Raw genomic sequence first — 19,329 nt, 5'->3', positions numbered from 1 at the left:
GACTCAGGCTTGTGGCACACGGCGCAAGTCTACACTGCGAGCCTCCCAACTTAGGTAGAGTTAGTGGGGCTTGCACTAGGGCATGAAAACCAGCTGCACGGACCCTGTGGCACTGGCGGCGGCCCTGGCTAACCACACAAGTTCCGATCTGGGGATTGTGCTGGGGCCAAGCTATTTTTAGCTCGCTGACACAAGCCCCGCTAGCCCAAGGCTGCCAACCCAGGCTGAGAGGCTCACTCCCAGCAATAGTGTCGACACCCTTACAGGCTTCCACCGGGCAGCACCGAGCAAACGGAGCCACCGAGGTGCTTCGGAAGCAACAAGGTTGGTTAAGAAGTTGCTGGGATTGTGTCTGGGCCAGAGCCCCTCGCTGGCGCTGAGCAAAACGCTCAGCCATGTGCACGTGGGGCCCGCGAGAACAAGCTCGTTAAGGGGGACGGATTTCAGTGCTCCGGCTTCTACCCCCCACGTTCCTGCATTTAGAGCCGCACCTTGGTACATCCCTGAAGAAACATCTACTACATGAAAGCCGGGCACGATTACAGCCAGGAAGGAATCTCACACACCAAGATCCTCAGTCGATTCCCAAGTCCCCACAGCTCCCCCTCCACAAGGCCGTGTGCTGTTGTCAGCCCCTCTGGTCCATTTATTATTCCAACCCATGCTGGCCGGCTCCCCCGTTTACGTCACCGTGGGCAGCAATGCCGTTCTTTGCTCAGCTGCCTCCCCGGGCATGCTTCTAAGCTCTGGCCTAGCTCCCTGGCACCGGCTTCGCACAGGGCTGGCAAGGGAGTACTGACAAGGGGGAGGGTGGCTGGGCATTGGCCTCTGTCTGCAGCTCCCCTGCAATAGCAGGCTCTTTAGTGCATAGTGACGCTGATGAGTGTGTCCTGATTAACCCCCACGTTCGCCTTTTGAGAGTCTCCCCACAACCTGACAGCCGGGAGAGCAGCCTCCCACCCCCTCACCAATATGCCAACCACTTGCCTACCAACACGAGGGGTAAAGGGGAAAAATCTGTGGGCCTGATCATTCAACGTAGGCCACTGCTTTGCACTGGGTCACCAGAATAATCACCTAGCTCAACCGGTCCCGGCAGAATCATGCCAGTGTCAGGGACTGAGAGACAAACTAGGGGCCCTTTCACCACTCGACCACCCTACTGCAGGCATAGCAGGAGAACGTGGGTGTGCCTGGAGACAAGGGGGCCTGGCCACGATACCCCTCCGCCAAACCTGGGCTGTGTTTTCACCGTTTTCCGTTTCACGCTGTAACACAGTGCTGGAGTAACAGCCACAGTGTCGCCGACCCTCCTGGTTTTATGGTGAGGTTGGCCATATTTGGGGCTTTTCTTAAAGCCCCAGCTTCTGGAGTCATGTGAGACTCTCAGCTTTCTTTTACATTTCATGGATACAGAGAAAAAGCTGGGAAAATGTGACTGCTAAAAAGCTCAGAAACCAAAGGGCAAGAAGAAAGTGACCCTAATATTTGTTACTGGCTGAAAAAAATCATGATTAAAAAAAAAAAAAACACATGATTTGGGAGGCCCCCTCCTGCTGTTTGGATGCAAAGGAGAGCAGCCAGGTCAACGGGAGACTTCTTTTGTAAACGTCGCCACAGCTGCACCAAGGCTTAGGTCAGCTTAACTACAGCGCACAGGAGCATAGACTCACGGCACAGGTGTAATTCAAGGCTCGCACTGGAACCGCTTACCCTGGTGCGACATATTTACACGCCCATCTAGCTACACTGGTACAACAACCCCCAGTACAGGCCTGTCCTCAGACTTCAGCCATTGCCTCAACGGAGCAGCGACCCAGCCTCACACACAAATCAACGGTTTCTTCTCTCCATTTGTTTTCTGTTTGAGACAGCTCTGCCAGTTCCACGCGCCCCCTCTGCTTCCCTGGCGTGGAAGGCGTGAGACAACAGTAACTTGTGGTGGGAGGTGTGTACAAGCCCCACACATCAGCCATCCCTCATTCCAGGCACAATTTAACCTCCATTCCGCATGGACTAGAAGGTCTCACTTTTATTGCTCTCATTTACTGACACCAGAAATGCCAGACTCCAGCCATCGAGGTTAGAGGGGACGTTATCGGTGCTAGACAATTGATCCCAATGGCACTTTAACAGCACTCAGCTCTTCTATGGCATTTTCCATCCCTAGAGCTCAAAGTGCTTTGCAAAAGGGTGTAAGTGTTGGCGTAGCCATTTTACAGATGAGAAAATGGAGGCACAAAGAGGGGGCAGTGAGCTGTTCAAATCTCATAAGGCGAGTGCATCTGTGGTATTTATCCGCCCTCATAACCTTAGCATCCTGAGCCTCCCGACAGTCTTCAATGTAGTTGTCCTCACTGTACTCCTGAGAAGTAGAGAAATGCTACTACCCGAGGCACCAAGTGGTTGAGCTGCTTGCCCAAGGTCACACAGGAAGTCTGTGGCAGAACAGGAACTGACTGCAGTTCTCCCAAGTCTGAGACTAGAGGCCTAATCCCTGGCCCATCCTGCCTCTCAACTGCCCCAATCATTCTCCTGTGTCCCTGTGTACCCCACTACTCAGTGCATGTCTGTGGTATCACCTTCTCCTGGCTGGTCCACAGAGGATAAGAGTCTCCTACACCTACCAGGCGATGGAGTTATCCCTTGAACTCAAGTGAAGGAGACTCATGCTTTTAGTGCCGAATTCATTCCTGCGTTCGTTCCCCAGTGACCCCTTTTCATGACAAATCACTACAGCTGCTTTGGGGGTCACGGGGACACAGCTGGCCCTCAATGAAATCAACGGGAACGCTCCCTTTGGACCCAGGAGGGTTCACATCATCCTACACTGAGGTCCTGGCAGCCTGCAGGGCAGGGTCTAAGTAGGCTCACGTATCCCTTGCTGGGCTGCCCTCCCCCTTAGAAATGTATTCAGCCAGCTGCTCCCCTCACATGGAAACCTGACACTTCCAGAATTAGATCAATTAGCACTAATTTCTCATCTTCCCAGGATCAGGGAGAAATCTGGAAGCAGAGGCGTAAAACCCAGAGACTGGCGCGCCTCCGCCACCACAGCTCTGGCCAAGCGCGGGACGGAAGCAGCATCATGACTCACCGAAAACTTCCCCAGGGATGGGGCGGGGTGGGGGGGGAAAGAGAGGGTGCTTTGGTGCTTAAACAGCACATCTGCAGCTGCCCTGCCAGGACGAGGGCTTAGAGCTCTGACCAACTGTGCCAGCCACGCAGAAACTCCCACGGCTCAATGGGCACAGCCCTACAGACCGTTCGCACGGGGTGCAGGAGGGGACAGACGGGTAGAATGAGGAAACATGCTTTAGTGGCGCCTTGATCTCATTTAGAGCCCAAGATCCTTCCAATGCAAACAGGGGCCACTGCAAAGAGATATTCCCCAGCATTTGCCTGGCTAGCCCCTGAGAGAGGGGCATGCTGCCGGGTGGGGCTGCAGCACTGTCCAGCGTGCTCCACAGGGTGTGGGAGTTGCTGGCAAAGAGGGCTAGGAAGGCAGATGAAGAAACAGGATTATGCTCCCCCTCCTATACCCCCCACACACCCCTGACACCCACTAACGGTTGCTGATACGTTTGTGCTGATTCCCATTAGCATCAAGTCACATGCTTTCCCCTCCATTAAATCATCCTGCCGGGATCCCAGCTTCTGCAAGAACCACGTTGATCACAGGCCAGGCTGTGGTGGCAAAATGCCCCTACCTAGATGGGATGGGCCTTGGCCGACCTGAGATCAGCATGGATCTCCCTGCCAGGCCAGTTCTGCAGGGGACAAATAACCTCCCAGCCTCCCTTTCTCCCCTACCAAACACACACACACACACACACACACACACAAGCTTCCCAAGTCCAGCCACATGGAGTTTTCCCCTAGCCCCTATGCTGTGCACTGACCCAGCCCAAGAGAAATAAACAGAATATACCACATGGTACCCGAGGGGATCTGCCCATAGGATGCATCCCACCCACCCCCCCCCCCTCACAGAGCCCTTCATAGGCTGAGATGCTGCTTCCCCTTCTGATTTAAGGCCAAAGGCAAAGGTTCTCCAGGGGATGGCCTCGTGGCTAAGGCAGAGGAGTGAGAGTCAAAGCAGACCTGTGTTCTCTTCCCGACTCCGCCACAGGTTCTCTTGCAAGGCCTTGGACAAGTCATTTAAGTGAATGTGCTGCAACTTCCACCATCTGTCAAGTCTGACACACTTGTGGCTCTTTAAATTCTATCCGTTCAGGGCTGACTCCCAGCTGGGGCTGGCCCAAGGCAGCAAAGAGAACTGGCTGGCTGTGCAAGGTGCAGACATGGACAACCTGAGCTCCCCCAATTCCGACTGGAGCCAATGGGTGCTGGGGATGTCAGGCCCCTCGGGAAGTCAGGCCCTCAGCTTGCCTCAGCAGAATCACCGGAGCCACCCCCCAGCTGGGACAGAGCAGTAGAATGGACAGAGGCAGCATTGGTGGGCCTCACCAAGAGGACACTGAATTTGATGGGATATATGGGGCCAAACTCATCCTGCTGGAACTCTATTGACTTCTCTGGAGTTGTGGCAGGGGTGAATTTGTGCCAAAGATTTTAGGTCAGTAGGGACGTCTTAACCCAGCGAGTTCTGAATCACAGGAGACAAAACAAAGAGGCTTTTCCCATTGGAAAGGTCATCCCAGGCTTACTATCTGTGCTACGCCAAGCCTCGTTCCCAGTTATTGGGATCTAAACAAGGTCCATCACTTCACCATGCCAGTGACATGGCGAACTGCTCTGTGAACTATCCAGAGTAACTACACAGCGACTTTCACAGAGGAATTTGCTCCGTGTAGCAGCAGCAGATTTACAAGACGGCAGCTTCTTCTCTACAGATTAAGCAGTTCTATCAGGAATAAAACATTTACCTGCCGATGTATCGCGCTCCTGAATGGTGCTTTATTGCTGCGTATGATGCTGCAGAATCTTTATTGCGCTCTGTGCCCGGGTGTATAGACACTAGTGACCAAAGAGAAAGAGCAACACCCAAGACCACAGCCTCTCTCCAAGCAACACGCATGACCCACTAGAGCGGAGACGTGGGGGTTGGTAATTAGGGGTGGGGGTGGCTGATCTCAGAATTTTGAATTCATTTGACTGTGTAAAAATGATGGATGTCAACATGCATTGCAGGCTCCAAAGGCACTTCAGTGGAGGGAGAACTCCCAGAAATAGCTATTTAAACGCCTGCATGGATCCCCATACAAGTCTGAAACTAGCTAGAGTACAAGCCACTGCAAAAAAGCCTAGTGGGTCGGGAGACACAAGCATCTCTCTCCCCCACAGGCCCAGTACCAGGGTGTTCTGAGCCTGCAGCAATTGGCAGCAAGCACCAGAGAGAGCCGCGTTCTACCTGCTTTAAGCAATGGCACAAGCGCTACAGAAAAATGGATTTGGCTTTTGAAACAAGCTTCAGCCTGGGCTGTCCAGATTCTCAGACCCCAGCTGAAATGGAGTCCACTGTTTTAGTGAGTCCCTTTCATGCTCTTGTGGGCCTGTCTCCGCCTTTTCATTTCAACTCAGCCAGGAGAATTGGCTTGGAGATTAAACTCTGCTGCATGAATCCTTAGTGGGAGAGCGAGTGCGGGCAGAGGAGCGGGGGAAGGAGGTGGTTTCAAGAAAACCTGTTTGGGTTGGTTTTGATTTACAAGCAGGAGGGAGGCTTGCGCTTCCCTTCACGCCTTTTAAACCTTCCCACTGGCTAGTCTGCAGCTCCCTCTTCCCAGGGAGCTTGTTTAAATAAAGAGAACCGAACGCCCTTCCTTTGATTCGGGGAGGTGGGGGCTGCACATGTGGCTGTTCCCAGAGCAAGGGGGAGAATCAGGATTTGTCAAACTGTCTCTAAACCAGCACTAAGAAGCAGGTCACTCACCACGCCAGGTTACGACAGACAAGGACCAGCCATAGCAGATCTCTCTCAGAGCAGCCAACACTTGGCATTTCTAGATCACATCCTCTTTTACCAGAGACTCTGCAAACCTTTCACTAACACCTAGTAAGTTTCGCAGCCCCCTCGGGAGGGTGTGGGGATTATACCCGACTTTACACATTAATAAACGAATACACGAGGGTCTTGCTCCTGCTCTCCCTGAATTCAGCCAAAGCTTCCGGCGACTTTAGCGAGAGCAAGATGAGGCCCAGCGGACTATGGCTCAAATGATCAAGTAGCCCCAGATCCCACGTGCCTCGGTTTTCGGGTACCCAATTCAGAACCTCGGGCATGATTTTCAAAAGCAATGGCCCCCATCGCTTCAGTGACGGGAGGCCCAAATAGGGTACTTCAAAAATCAGTAGCCATTTTTGATATATTGACCTACGTGATCTGCCCAAGGTCACACAAGCTGGTGGCAGACCCTGAACAGGAGCCAGGAATCCTGACACCCCTTCAAAGCCCAGGCACAACAGAGAGTAAAACAGCAATTACGCAAAACCTTGTTATGCCTAGACCCAGATTTCCATCTTCGCTGTCATTCTGCAAACCTAAGGCTCTTTTCGGTACAGTTTGAGGGGAGCTGGCATGACTCCAGCTATGTATTTTTGTAGCTAGACTGTGAATGAAACATATTGGACCAAATGATCCTTGGACTGAAAGTGCCATGAAAAGGCAACGTATTATTTATTCAATTCACCGCTGGCGTAAGCAGGTGCAACTCCCTTAAAGTCAATGGAGCTGTGCCCACTTGTGCCGATGTCCAAGCTGGGCCATAGCATCGATAGAGATTTCCATTCAGAGGACGGGAGAAAACAGAATGGGAAGAGACCAGCCCGTGCAAAAGGACATGACGGGGTCACGTGACAGTCAGCAGCTGATCAGATCATTCTACAGGTATCATCAGGATTACCAGCCCTAATGAGCATCCCAGTGGGGAGAGAGAGTCACTCAAAAGGAACACCCGGAACAATTAGCATCCCACCTCTCCGCAGCTGCACAGAACCACCCTGGGCAGCCTGGAATAAGTCCAGCCAGCATTCCCTCGCCCCCAGGCTGAGAGAGACACAAAGGCCTGCTCGCCGACATTAATCCTTCAACACAGCAGCAGCATGGCCAGTCGGTGCTCTCCTGATCCCCAGAGATGTCTCCTCTTCCTCCACGGCAAACACCCTGCTGACGCAGCAAGGAGGAAGCAAAGGCAGAGGTTGGGCCTGATTTTGATAGGACAGACACCTCCTGTGCTATCCCCTCACTCACATGCATGATCTGTGGTGTGATGTGGATCATGACCACCCTCTCCCTTTAACAGCACTGAGCACTTTACAAACAATTTCTCTGATTAACCCCGTCAGCAAAAAGTATCAGCAGGCAGGGAAGGAGACTCGGGCAGGGTTGGTAGGTGGCTTGCCCAAGGTCAGTCAGCAGAGCTGGGATTTGAACTCTAGACCCAGGGCAAATTAAGAGCACAGAAGACTCTTGTACCAGCCACACAAGTGCCAGGCAAAGGCACGCTGGGAAGGAAGAGAGTGGGCAACTGCAAGAAGACGTCACTGACACCCACTACTCAGGACTCTGCTACACCATGATCCAAGGGCTGGATCCTGAGCTCACATATCCCATGTAAATCCAGAGCGACTCCACTGATGTCACCGGACCTACACTGGAGCGAGTGAGATCAGCATCTGGCCCCAGCGGCAGTAACGTCTAAGCCCTCGAGTCCAGAGTGTGCGAATAAACGATTCTCACCTCTGACTCCCCTGCATGAAGAAACAGCTACTCAGAGCTATCAGCAGCTTAAAAAAAAAAAAACCACACAGACGACTGTCAGAGCCTCTCTTTTCGTCCCCTGCATGCACAGCCGCCTCCCCACCTCCACAGAGTCTATGGAACGTGAACTGCCTTCAGTTCAGCAGGAATGTTCTCTATTAACAAGGTTTGGCTGAGATCAGAAATTAATGGTGCCAGCTCACGAGTCTGATGCCTTAAGGCAGATGGCGGGGAAAGTATTCCAGCCCCGCTTCGCCCACCTCCTCTCCCAGCAAACAGAGAACTCTAGACAAGAATAAAGGGGGCAGGTGTCCAAGGTTACAGCCATCTGTGGAATCCTGATGTCAGTAGCCAACATCGAACATACGTGAGGGCCCCTGATCTGTGCCACGCGCACTCTGCTCTGAGCCCCGGGGCCCGTAAAACCCTGCCTCTCTCAACTCCCGCCAGGCCTTTGGGCTGATTGCAAGGGCACGGGACTGCTCAGAGGTCTTTGCTGGGTGCCTTATTCACCCTCAGCTAAGGAGAGCGAGGCCCTGATAGTCTCAGGAAGGAAGACAAGGAGGCGATGCTGCTCCCATCAAAGGCAGTGGGGTGGTGCCAATGACCATAAGGACCAGGTCCTACATTTGGGGAAGGAAGAAAAATCAGGCAGCATCCAGATTCCTCCACTCTTCTTTGTGAGCTGACAATCCCAGCAGGACTAGGACACAAGCTAACCCCTCACGGGGGGAGGGCAGGATGCGCAGCGCCCTGAGCTTCCGCCCAATAAAAAAAGCTGTGAGGCAACAACAGCCAGGACCTGCGGGACCCAATGGGAGTGGTGGGTCTGATCCTGCTCCCATCCAGTCAGCTGGAGCTTGGCCACTGACGTCAGCGAAGGCAGGCAGGGTTCCTTAAACTACATCCTGCTCTGTCCTATGAGCAGGGCCCGCCCGGGTGGGGGGGGGCAAGTGGGGCAATTTGCCCCAGGCCCCGGGCCCCAAAGGGGCCCCCCATGAGAGTTTTTCGGGGGCCCTGGAGTGGGGTCCTTCACTCGCTCCGGAGGCCCCGGAAAACTCTTGCGGGGCCCGGGCCCCCAGGAGCTTCTTCCGCTCCTGGTCTTTGCCGGTGGGGGGTCCCTTCTGCTCCGGAGCAGAAGGACCCCCCGCTGCCGAATTACCGCCGAAGCGGGGGCCCCCCACTGCCGAAGACCCCAGGCCCCCGGTATCCTCTGGGCGGCCCTGCCTATGAGGTGCTGAGCACCCAGTGACGTCAAGAGGAGTTGGGAGCGCTCAGCATGCCAGCGATCGAGGTGGTTACTCTATTCACAGAACGTCAGGCTCTCTTGGGGGTTTGACTAAGGTATTTCTAAAGGCACCAAGCACTATGGGATCTGAGCTCAGACGAAGTGTTCGCTGCTGAAAGCCAAAGGTGGCTAGGGAGGAGTGGGTGAAGCTGCCTCCGAGATTCGAGACGCACAGAGCAGTGCCACCTACTGTTACAGTTTAAGAACTCAGAGCTCCAAGATCAGGAAGGTATAGACTCCAATCAAAGACTGTTAAATCCTAACTCTGCTGCTTGTCCCAGCTGCTGTCTGGGTAGAACCATTTACTCGAGACACCTATGGAAAATAAAGCTAATCCACACGCCTTAATAGACAGAAGTGCAGGCTGGTGAATGCAATATAAATCGCTAATATTCAGTAATAACCGTAGCCTGCTGATTGTCATATTCCCATCCCATGTAATTCTACTCAGCCGGCCACTCTTACTCACCCAAGGACCAAATTAATATCACAATGGAAAAGCTGGACATTTCTACATAACCGGGCCAGAAACTAAGCGAGATTCGACACTTTCATCTCTGATGAACAGTAAATCACAAAGCCACAGCTGTCTATGCTGCATGGAAGCCAGAGTCTCTTCCCAAATAGTCTCTTCCCGGGTAGGAGGAGATGTGGTACCTGTTTGTTCTGCCAGTTCCAAGAATAGCACCATCACACGCCAGCTGCAAAGCCATAAACCCAGAATCACACCTCCGCACCACGCTCCTTTCCCCCAAACCCTCTGACAGCCCCATCGAGCGATGAGCCTCTTGCATCTGATCCATGGGGCCATCATGAACCCGAAAGGCACAGCGCCAGTGCTATCCAGCGCCACCTCTACCCCCTCCCATCCCTCCCCCAAAAATCAACCTGTAATGCTATCACCAGGTGCTTTTCCTCCCCACTCCGGAGCTCAAAAACGACTTTCCTCATTCCCTCCCCTGCGCCACCCCGCAAGCTCTGGAATGCTGGTCTCACGCGTGAAATGGACATGCTGGGTCTCTGTCATGAGCCTTGTCGGCAGACATCCAGGCAGTTTTGCTGCCCATTCGGGTTTCAGTCTCCAGTCCTTTCCATTCCACCCTTATCACCCTGAAACAGTGGAACCAACCCTGACCCCTATCAAAGCCTGCAAGGGAAAAAACTCCCACAGTTCAGCCTGATAGTGAATCAGAATCATCATAGCTCCGCTATGGGGCCTGAAATGTGTGTGTCACCAATATTGCTGCCACGGAGACAATGAGCCGTAGGGCAAAAAGGGCCATTATTCACAGGAGAAGCAAGACCTTGGATGTACTAAGGCGAGCAGCTATCCAGCTACCTTCATTAGTAGATCCCACTCCAGCCACAGCAGGTTTCCAATTAATGAAACTGTTGCATTGCTTTTGAACAAAGCTACCCCCTGCCACCACCATCTCAATTAGCTATCTGCAGAGAGCTGGCACCTGGCCAGAGACAGGGCCCAGGAAGGGACTGGACTATGGACTCCAAGCCTGCTGGACAAGCCACAGAGCTCAAGGCCTGTGTCTCATGCACCTCCAGGACGGAAGTCTGAATGGGTCAGAGCATAGGTTCTTCCATCTCTGAACACTATCGGACACCAGCCCCAGACCACCCAATCCCACTGAAATCTATGGCAAAAACTGTTTTAATGAGAGCCGGAAGAGGCCCCCAGACTGGACGCATCAGGCGTCTTAGCCAAAAGGCCAAGAGGAGCCAGCCCTGCATTGTGAATCAACTTCCACCACAGATGGATGGAACATCTGTTCAAGGCAGTGCGACTAAACAGTCAAACCACCTGAGAGTCACAGTTCTCAAGAGCTAATGCCCCCACTCAGGGACCAGATTCTGCTGTCTTCACTCAGGCCTAACTATTGGAATCACTGGAAGTTTTGCCTGAGCAAGGATGGCAGACTCGGGCCCCGAATTGTTTGTTTGGATCCATGCACAGATGAATGGCTACATTATTACTGTATTTTCTCTTTCTGAAGCAATTCCAAATGCAAGGGGATTAAGGACCCTGGAAGTCTCTATTCTGCTCACATTTCCTCAACCAACCCCAAGCATAAAACAAGCCCAGAGACTGGACGCAGCTTGGATTATACAATATACTGAGCAACAATCCAGTGGCGATTTGTTAAACAAGTAAAGGAATATTGGGAAGCAAACCAGCTCCACAGGCGAGCCCCTTTCTCAAGGGTTGGCTGTTCTATTCAAAATGGGACACAGAAAACGTATCCAGCCCAGACCAGATCTAGGTCTTCTCCTGGGTCAAATAAGGTTGTCAGGTAGGAACTAAGAATTCTAGGTTTCTACATCCGGGGGCTCTGGTTTAATGAATAGAAAACAGTCGTTTAAAACTAGTCTGTTCTTTTGGATCCTTTTCCAAACCCCGTTGGGCTCCCTAAGAGACATTCCACTAGCTTTGCTCATGATTGGTGTTATTGCAACGCTGACACACCCCAACCAAAATTAGGCTGCTGGTGTGCCAGACCCTCACACACACAGTAAGAGACAGGCCCCACTGCAACAAAGCATCTAAGCACACGCTTGAATCCATTCTTATTCATTAATGCACAGGCTTAACGTCAAGCCCCGAGCATGTGCCTAAAGTTAAGCATGCACTTAAGTGCTTTGCTGAACTGGAATGGAGTGCAGAGGATCAGGGGCTTCACTTCCAGTGACAAAAATGGGTATAATCCAGCACTGAAAAAATACGCATCCAAAAACCAATCATGTTTTCTTGAGACAACCTAATATTTCAGCCACTCAGATGCATTCTTTTTTTAGCCTTTATCGAGTGGCTGGAGCAAGAATCTGATCTGTTTTTCCCCTCAATGCGAGTTTTTAACTCCTCTAAAGGGATGCTTTGAAGGACTAGACGGCTTCTATTTTTGTCGCTGGTTTAGCATTTTTATTTATTCATTCCCCCCCCCCCCCCAAGACAAAGCCCCACAGATCCCATGCAGCCAAAATTACATAATTGTGGCTTATTTTGACAGTTTTGTTTTTTAAAAGATCTGTATCCCCCCCACCACGTGTGTTACTAATCGGTCTTTATATATTATTCTGCATGACTCACAAAAAAACTTCCCTCCTGGTGCTGCAGAGGTGTATTAATGACAGCACCAGGTACCATATCATCACCAATGCTCTTACAGTAACCACCGGCTCCTGGGTCAGAAAGGGATCTAGCCACATCTAGATCTTTAATACATTGCCTTCAATAGGATGGCTCCATGCTCACAGTTAAGCACATGCTTATGTATATTCAGAATCAGCGCTGCAGAACCCAGCCCAGCTCCCCCGGAAGTCGACGGGAGCCGGATTGGGCTTTTAGTGCCTACGGTCATCTTCATGTTCTTCAGTTATTAATTTAGGGCCAGATTCCGCCCCCGACTTGCACTGGGATTGATTCACAGCCCTTTGAAAGCAATGGCACTTCAGTGAGTGCTGAGTCACATCCACAGTGTAGTTCCTTATTCCTGGAGTAGCTCCCGCCCTGAATTCAGGAGTACGGTGCTCCCAACGTGAGTAACGGAGGCAGAATCCGGCCCTCGGAAAAGATGTTCATGAGAACTGTGACCTGACAGGGGGTCGTGTGACACAATCCCCCTGCCCTCTGCCTGCACATATAGACAGGCAGATAGAGGACTACGTGATCTCTTAGCACTGGAAAAAATGAGGGCACTGCCTGCTCCTCTTGATAGAAACAAAGGAGACAAGTAGTAAATGGGACTTCTCCCCACTGAGGGGCCCAATCCCAAGACCCACAACTCCCACTGTCTCCGTCTGCCAAACCAGCAACAGCTGGGGATGCCACACAGATCCCTCTCATTCAAACTTTGCTGGCCTTAGCTCTGAAAACAACTTACATGAATACTAGATAAGCCTATAGAAGAGGAGAGTTAATTACCAGGTACCTTTCACCACCAATCCTGTATCTATAGTTACAGGCTTTTAAACAAACAATGGATAATAAAATAAACCTATAAAGCAAATCAAAGTAGAGAAATCATACGCTCTACACAGACAAACATAACAGGGTTTGATTATTTTTTTAATGAATTAAACTGTTGAGTTCTAATTTTTGTCCTTGCTTGATAAGATTAGAGGATTAAACCAACTTTATGCTAAATGCTCCCTGTTAAGAGAGCCACGCCAGGGTTTATTGTGCGTTGGCACACACAGAGATCGCAGCAATATCACTCAGAGACTCACAGTCTGACCAACTGTAACTTCCGAAATAAAAATCATGACTTATCCAGATATTCCAGACATACATACATATATATATGGATGGAGATATACCTATCTCATAGAACTGGAAGGGACCCCAAAAGGTCATCAAGTCTAGCCCCCTGCCTTCACTAGCAGGACCAAGATTTTGCCCCCGATCCCTAAATGGCCCCCTCAAGGATTGAACTCACAACCCAGGATTTAGCAGGCCAATGCTCAAACCACTGAGCCAGGGCAAAAACTCCAATCCCACTCTGCTTTCAGGGGAGGTTATTCATTAAGCACTGGTACACAACAGGCAAGTTTTTATATAAGCAGTGGGGTTTTTATCTTGGATAATTGACATCATAAGAGGATTTTTGAGTGGTGGGGGGGAGGTGAACTGGCTGACACACCCCCACACCCTCTGCCCCAATCCACAGCAACAAATTAACAGCCCTACATAATCACTCACAATACCACACACACTACCCCTACACACTCATACCATACAAAGCATTAAACAAAATGCTCACCCTCCTGATCTGCAGCCGATGAATGATCAACACCCAACTGTTCAAAGTTCTCCCCTAAGTGATCACCTCTTCTCACTCGCCTCACAGGGGTGTTTGTGGGGCTTAATGTTCATAAAGCATGAGAACTTTGGATGGAATCAACCATGGACGATAAAGGGCAAAGCATTATTTTTAAGAACAGGTAACAAAACCTGTGACCATCTCTAGACAAACCAAGTAGAGGCTTTGTCCATATTAAATCATTTAATTCTGCAGTACTCCCAATACTAAATATAGATGGTCAGATTCTCCTGCCCTTACTCACTGTGAGGTGCCTTCGCGCACTCAGATCAAAGGGACTATTTGCAGGGCAAGGTATCTCTCACTGTAGGTAAGAGTGGCAAAATCCAGCCCAGAGAGCTAAATCTAGCCATCGTGTAACGAGTGACTTCAGTTTTGTTACCCCAGGGATGCATTTGGTTCCATATACTGCAGAAACGGAATCATATTCTTTGTAGCAGTGGCTGACTGGAACAATACGGATACTATTTTCCAGTCCCCAGTCAGGAGGGCACAGATTGTGCCATTACACATTGTTTTGGGCCATTGGTCCCTTAGCTCTCCCCAGCATGTATCTAGGGCAGGGGTAGGCAGCCTATGGCATGCGTGCCAAAGGCTGCACGCGAGCTGATTTTCCGTGGCACTCACACTGCCCGGGTCCTGGCCACCAGTCTGGGGGGTGCTGCATTTTAATTTAATTTTAAATGAAGCTTCTTAAACATTTTAAAAACCTTATTTACTTTACATACCACAATAGTTTAGTGATATATTATAGACTTATAGAAAGAGACCTTCTAAAAACGTTAAAATGTATTACTGGCACGTGAAACCTTAAAATTAGAGTGAATAAATGAAGACTCGGCACAGCACTTCTGAAAGGTTGCCGACCCCTGATCTAGGGGAAACAGTCAAAAATAGTGATGGCTAGTTTCCCCTTGCATGATTTTTCTATTAGATATGAATTTCCCCTCCCCAAGGAAGTGTTCCCCTCATAGGAACGGCAATCTTTGCAGGGAGAATGATGGGGGTGGGGAGCAGATCTTTCACCATATTGAAGAGACTTGTTCCATCTGTTGTCTCTCTCACCAACCCACGTCTGTATTATTCCAGGCTCTGAGCCCATCAACCTATAAGCCTCTGCAAGGTGCTAGAGAGACTGGCTTGATGTTTCTAACCTCTGAAGATGTTCCGAGTACGATAAAAGAAATCCAGCTATTGAAACGTTTTCCCACAATACAGTTACTGTGTTGCTAGGTTTCCATCCAGATACAGCCTAAAAGAGCAATCAGAGAGAGAGAGAGGCGCTGCTGCTGTGGATAGCTTTATCAGTGCTTGACAGGGGTGGTTGGGAGGAGAGAGGAGTGGGATGGAGGGGTCCTGAATAAAGTTTGGTCTCATACGAAATAACACAATCAAGTTCCAAAATCTAATCCCACTTTTGGCTAGACTTTTTTTTTTCTTTAATTGAGTTTGGTAGGTTGGTAAATTACATGTGTGTGTGTTTATTCCATCATCTGGAGTGTATTCTGATTCAAGTACAACAGCAGCAAATTGATAGACTGATCCCCCTAACACACACCTACTCACCCTCTTTCACTGATCCTGCATCCTCCAGAGGCAAAACCGAGCATGCACCAGCCTGGTTTTAAAAGGCTCTGATTTGCCGGTATATTACATTAAACCCTAACAGACTTGGTTCAGCTGTCAAAATGCTATCCCAGTAATTGCATAAGCAGAAGCAACATAATTGGCATGCTACTGCCGGGAGAGTACAAGGGTCTCTTTGTGTGGGAAACAAATGGAACAGGACAGAGCCAGGGCTCAATGCAGGACATGTGTAGCATCCTGCACCTGTCCTAACGGAGGGCTGATTTTCTCTCATTCCCATGTGCCCCCATTCACCCAAGGCCTCTTTCCTAGCCACCCTGGAGGCAGATTCTCAAAAGAGCCCAGCTTAGAGTAGCTCCCTTTGTTTTCGGTGGATGCCCAGCACTTTGGAAAGTCTGATCCCTACAGCCCAGTCCTTCACACGTTAATAATAAACCAGAACAAACAGTAAAACCTTTGGGGGCAGGAGCTCTCTCTGTTCTGGGTTTGCAGCAAAGAATCCTGTGGCACCTTATAGACTAACAGACGTTTTGCAGCATGAGCTTTCGTGGGTGAATACCCACTTCTTCAGATGCAAGAAGTGGGTATTCACCCATGAAAGCTCATGCTGCAAAACGTCTGTTAGTCTATAAGGTGCCACAGGATTCTTTGCTGCTTTTACAGATCCAGACTAACACGGCTATCCCTCTGATACTGTTCTGGGTTTGTGCAGCACCTAGCACATGGGGTTCTGGTCCACAACTGAGGCTCCCAGGAGCCACAGCAATACAAACAGACAACAAAACAATACACAATAATCCCCAGAAACGGGTCTAGTTTGGGGGGCACACGTTGCTCTCCTGATGAAGTCACTGCAATGGAAGCCCAGGGTTAGTAGAACTCAAGGTAACAGACCCCGGGTTTGCTAACCTAGGGCTTGGGCATCTACCCTCATTTGTAACCTCAGGTTGGAACTGTCCCGAACGCTGGGCCCCAGCCTGGGGCTCCGGCATCTGCACTGCGTTATGCAGGCCGGAGTCCAACCACCCACATCCCAGACGTCCCACCATGTGGCCGCTGGAGCCCTTTGTTCATGGCGCCGGGTGGGAAAACTTCACTGCCCACCAACCCGAACTGTCCAGAGGACAAAGGAAGCCAGCCCATGGCTGCCCTGGGAGTCTGCCCAAAATACAAGTCCACTGAGGGCTTGAACCCTGGGTGCCAGCTTGCCTCAGGCTCGGACCCTCCACTCTCAAGGTTAGCAGGATGTGTGTGCTGAGGGAAGGTGGTGGGGGAGAGAAGGCTTTAGCTCCAGTTCAAACCCTGGACCCATGCCCTGAGCCCTGTTAGGGTGAGACCTAATGAGGGGAGCAGATTGACCCACAACTGCTGCTGTGGGGTTCTTACGCCATCCTCGGACACGCTGGTGCGGGCCACTGCCCCAGACAGGACCCTGTCCTAGCTGCACTTTAGGAGCTGCCAATCTGGAGCAGATCTCCGTATTCACACACACGCTGTGCGCCCCCCGGACCCGCTCCACCCCGCTGGTTCTCAGGACCGGCACCAAGCGCGGGACACGGCGCGGCTCTGTCCTGACCCTCCGCTTGGAGCGAACAGGATCCCGCCGCAGCCCCCGCGCAATCGGTGCGTGACAGAGTCACCGCCCGGGGAAACTCTCCTTTGGGCCCCTTCGGGACCTCTCCAAAGCCCGCCCGGAGAGCGCGCCGCACGCCCCCCGGCCCGGCCCCAGGGACTGATCCGCGGCAGCCCAGCCCCACGGGGCGCACTCAGAGCCCGCGGCGGGGAGGCGAGTGACCCAGAGGGGCCTAGCGGGGCGGCTGGGGCTCGGAGCCGGGACAGGAGGGGTCCGGTCCGCCATCGGACGCAGCTGGGTCCCGAGCTCCTGGGTCCCCTCCAGCCGGGACGCCCCCCGCTGCTCCCTCCCCGCGGCCGCAGCTTCTCCCCTGCACCCCCGGAGCCCTGCGCGGCGAGGGGGCAGCGCTTACCTCGGCCCGGCCGGTGGGCGCAGCCGTGCGGGTGGCCGGAACACAGCGGTGGGCAGGGGGGGGGAGACGCTCTTCTCGGCGGGCGCCCGGCCACCGGGCTGCTGGACCCCCCGCGCCCCGAGCGCTACGGTGCCCCAGGACCGGGGCTCCCCTCCCTGCCGCAGCACCGGAGCGGGCTGGTTCCCCCTCCTGGCACAGCCCGGACCGAGCGCAGCGGGGACGCACCGGCTCCCGAGCCGCCCGGCGCACGCACCCCGGAGCCCGGCCAGCGAGGAGCGTCTCCCCCGCACCCAGCCCAGCCAGCCGCCGCCGCCGCCTTTTATTGCCGCCCCGCTTTGTTTTGGTCTCGGCTCCTACCATCGCTCGCCGGCCCGCCGGGGGGGGGCGCTGAAATCGGGCCCCCGCGCGCCCGCTCCGCCCGCAGCCCCGCTCCGCCCGCGGGGTGACAGCGGCGCCGGGGCTCAGCCGGCGCCGCGCCGCGCCCGAGGCGTCCTGCGCTGCGGCTTGGCTTGGCTTTCCTCTCCCCCCGCGGGGACCGCGGCGTTGGTTCAGCCGAGCTATATCTGCTGCCGGCGGAGGCTGGCGCCGGGGCAGTCGCGAGTTGAGGCTTGGCGGGGCGGGCGCGTTGCTGCACCCAGCCTGCGCTTCCCGGTCCTGCTCCTTACCCAGCCTGCCTGGCCCATCCTCCTGCGCAGGGCTACACTTCTCGTGTTGGCTGCCTGCCTGCGGCAGCAAGCCGCTCCCCAGCTGAGATGGGGCGGCCGTCCCCTGCTCCGGCACTGGCAGGCACAGCATCGCACCGCAGGTGCCCCGCAGAGGCGTTTCAGGCCTTCCTCATAAAGCAGCTGGCTGTGGACACCTTAAGAGGCGCTGTACATGACCAGGCCCTCCCTTCTGCTCTTCGCTCCCCCACTTACACTTTGCACCCATCACTCAGTGCTTAATTTGTGCCAGGACTGAGCCCCGGCACCTCTGGGCTCCGCTGTTCATAGCCCCGGCACCTCTGGGCTTGCGCCATCAGTTATGAATGCAAAAAAATTGCTTGAGCCCCAGCATCTCTTTCATTACAAAGCAGGCACTGCTTAGCCTCTGGCTCAGCTACCTCCCCTGTAAGTGAGGGGGAGTTTTCCACTTCTGCCTTTCTTTTGAGACTCTCAAACCCACTTCCACACTGGTGAAGGAAGCTTCACAAACACCACATCAGAACAGCCATACTGGGTCAGACCAAAGGTCCATCTAGCCCAGTATCCTGTCCTCTGACAGTGCCCCAGAGGGAATGAACAGAACAGGCAATCCTCAAGTGATCCATTCCCTGTCACTCATTCCCAGCCTCTGGCAGCTCAATAATATTCTGAATCTTTCCTGAGCCATCAGATGTTGCTTTGAGGCACAAAAAAGGGCTGATGGCCAACATGGTTTCCAGAACTTCACTTCACCCTGTTCAGCTTGAGAGGACCTATGAGGAGTTAAAATTCCTGACAGCTATCACTGGAACACATGAGCCGCCACACCACATCCCCAGGGAAGGCAATAATATTACCCCTGTTTTATAGATGAGGAGACTGAGGCACAGAGAGGCTACGTGACTGACCCAAGCTCACACCAAAATTCCTAGCTCTGACAGGCTGGAACCCAGATCTGCTAGGCTTTATCCACAAGACTCTTCTGCTGAATATTGTGAGGATTTGCTAGTTAATGTGCAGAAAGGGTTGAAAGGGTTAAGTGTTTACGTTTCTATTACTGGCCACTGTTGGCAGGCAGGCCACTGACAGCGTAGCAGGACCACCCACTTGGTCCTATAGGGCAGTTCTTACTTATATGGCCTCTAATTCTGTTGCAACAGTCTCCTCTCCCAGAGGGTGTGGATGGCAGGAGAAGCAATTGGGAGCACCCTCTGTTGGAGTAGGAGTCCACTTG

At 52.6% G+C, this 19,329-nt stretch overlaps 1 protein-coding gene across 2 annotated transcripts in view; it reads right to left on the bottom strand.

Moving 5' to 3' along the window:
* Positions 1–19,329, bottom strand: part of DISP3 (dispatched RND transporter family member 3) — a 64,231-nt gene that overhangs the window by 40,118 nt on the left and 4,784 nt on the right. The window contains exon 1 of one of the 2 annotated variants that reach the window (XM_044996217.1): positions 17,413–17,692. The exons of the other annotated variant lie outside the window; for it this stretch is intronic. The gene's annotated coding sequence lies outside the window, so the exon portion shown is untranslated. Of the gene's footprint in view, positions 1–17,412; positions 17,693–19,329 lie in introns of those variants that run through there. 2 annotated transcript variants of the gene reach the window in all.

The sequence above is a fragment of the Mauremys mutica genome, chromosome 21 (genome assembly GCF_020497125.1).
Source record: "Mauremys mutica isolate MM-2020 ecotype Southern chromosome 21, ASM2049712v1, whole genome shotgun sequence".
Taxonomy (NCBI): domain Eukaryota; kingdom Metazoa; phylum Chordata; order Testudines; family Geoemydidae; genus Mauremys; species Mauremys mutica.
Note: the sequence above shows the minus strand (reverse complement) of the source record. Positions and strands in the feature narration are given on the sequence as shown.